The sequence below is a fragment of the Salvelinus sp. IW2-2015 genome, linkage group LG4p (assembly GCF_002910315.2).
Source record: "Salvelinus sp. IW2-2015 linkage group LG4p, ASM291031v2, whole genome shotgun sequence".
NCBI classification, from domain to species: domain Eukaryota; kingdom Metazoa; phylum Chordata; class Actinopteri; order Salmoniformes; family Salmonidae; genus Salvelinus; species Salvelinus sp. IW2-2015.
In genome coordinates, this window is record NC_036841.1 from 15,576,506 (window position 1) to 15,578,471 (window position 1,966).

General features: G+C 42.9%; 1 protein-coding gene across 1 annotated transcript in view; it reads left to right on the forward strand.

Moving 5' to 3' along the window:
• LOC111957292 (calpain-8) overlaps positions 1 to 1,966 on the forward strand; it is a 21,355-nt gene that overhangs the window by 5,729 nt on the left and 13,660 nt on the right.

Sequence of the window (1,966 nt, forward strand, 5' to 3'; positions counted from 1 at the left end):
CATTAAGGTTAGAAAGGGAAGGGTTAGCTAACAGGTTAAGGTTAGAGGGAAAGGGTTTAGCTAATAAAGGTTAAGGGGAGGTTAGCTAAAGGGTTTACGGTTTAGGGGAAAAGCGGTGAGCTAAAGGCAGTAAGGTTAGGGGAAAGCGTTAAGCTAAAAGCATTAGGTTTAGGGGAAAGCCGTTGCTAAAAGGTTAAGGTTAGGGAGTAGAAAGTTTTAGTTAAGCTATAAAGGGTTAGTGGGGAAAGGCGTTAGCTAAAGGGTTAAGGTTTGGGGAAAGGGTTAGCTAAAAGGTTTAAGGTTGGCGGAGGCGTATTAGCTAACAGTTAAGGTTTAGGGGAAAGCGGTTCAGCTAAAGCATTGTAAGGGGTTAGCGAAGTTTCGGTTAGGGTTAGCTAACAAAGGCGTTAGGGTTAGGGGAAGGCGTTTAGCCTAAAGGTTAAGAGTTAGCGGAAGGGTTAGCTAAAGGTTAAGGTTAGGGGAGGGTTAGCTAACCATTAAGTTAAGGTTAGGGGGAAGGGTTAGCTAAAAGTTAAGGTTAGGTGTGAAAAGGGTTAGCTAACAGGTTAAGGTGTAGGGAAGGGTTAGCTAGGGTAAGGCTTAGCGTAACAGTGTAAAAGGTTAGGTTGGGGAAAGGGTAACCTAAAAGGTTTAAGGTTAGGGAAGGGAGGTTTAGCTAACATAAGGGTTAGCTAAAAGGGTTAAGGTTAGGGGAAAGGGTTAGCTAAAAGGGTTAAGGTTAGGGGAAAGGGTTAGCTAAAAGGGTTAAGGTTAGGGGGAAGGGTTAGCTAACATGCTAAGTAGATGCAAAGGAGCTAAAACAGTAGTTAGTAGTTGAAAAGTTGCTAAAATGCTAATGTTGGTCGTGATGAGATTTGAACTCGCAATCTTTGGGTTGCTAGACGTTCTCGCTGTGCACCCACCCATCCATCCATCCATCCATCCATCATCCATCCATCCATCCACAGCCTCCTTTTGTTTTTGCTTTTAGTGACCATCTGTCTTATGTAACCATCTGTCTTGTGTAACCACACGAAACGTGACATATCATACTAACTGGAGTGGTTCGGGTTTACGTACAGAATAATACAAAATGCTTTGAGACCAAGTTGGGTGGTGTAACTTATATTCCTCTCCAGCCATTACCACGTGCCCGTCCTCCCCAATCAAGGTGCCACCAACCTCCTGTGATATGGAGATATATGTGATCGTATAGAAATGTAAGCAAACATTGAAAGGGTTGTTTTAGTAAAATATTAAATCTGTTTGGGCTTCTTGCGGTCATTTTTCAGTCTACAAATAATTTGTTGTTATGTTCCGGCGCCCTGACCATCCATTCAAGAAAAAATTGGCCTGTGGCAAAATCTAGTTGATGATCTCTGCCCTAGATTAACTTTGCTTGTACTAGTTTGCTTATACTGCTATATAATTACCCTACTAGATTTATGACCCCCCCACACACACACCTTTCATCCCCCCTTCCCATCACTAACGAGGGAGATCTCTAATTACCCCCCACACACACACATTTTCGTACACACGTCTCTAACCCATTCTCTCTCTCGTCTCTGCAAACTTGCCCCTGACGTCATTATCATTCAATTGGTCTCTGGACTAATTGTGTCAGGTTAAAGGGATTGATTAGCAAAACATTGTCTCATGAAGTAACATCTGTGAAAAGACATGCAATGGAAACATTAAAACACAGAGGCCATGAGTTATGACTCAGGGATTTTCTGTAATTGCTTGAATATTTTCTCATGTCCTCTCAGTGAAGTATGTGTGGCATGACTTAACGTGTTTGTCGGAAGGAAGGGGGATAAATATGTGTAGACTTAGAGAGCTGGAGGGGTTATGTTGGGAGTGTAGTCCAGACTTGTAGGTAGCTACTATCCTGGGATACACGCACACACACACACACACACACACACACACACACACACACACACACACACACACACACACA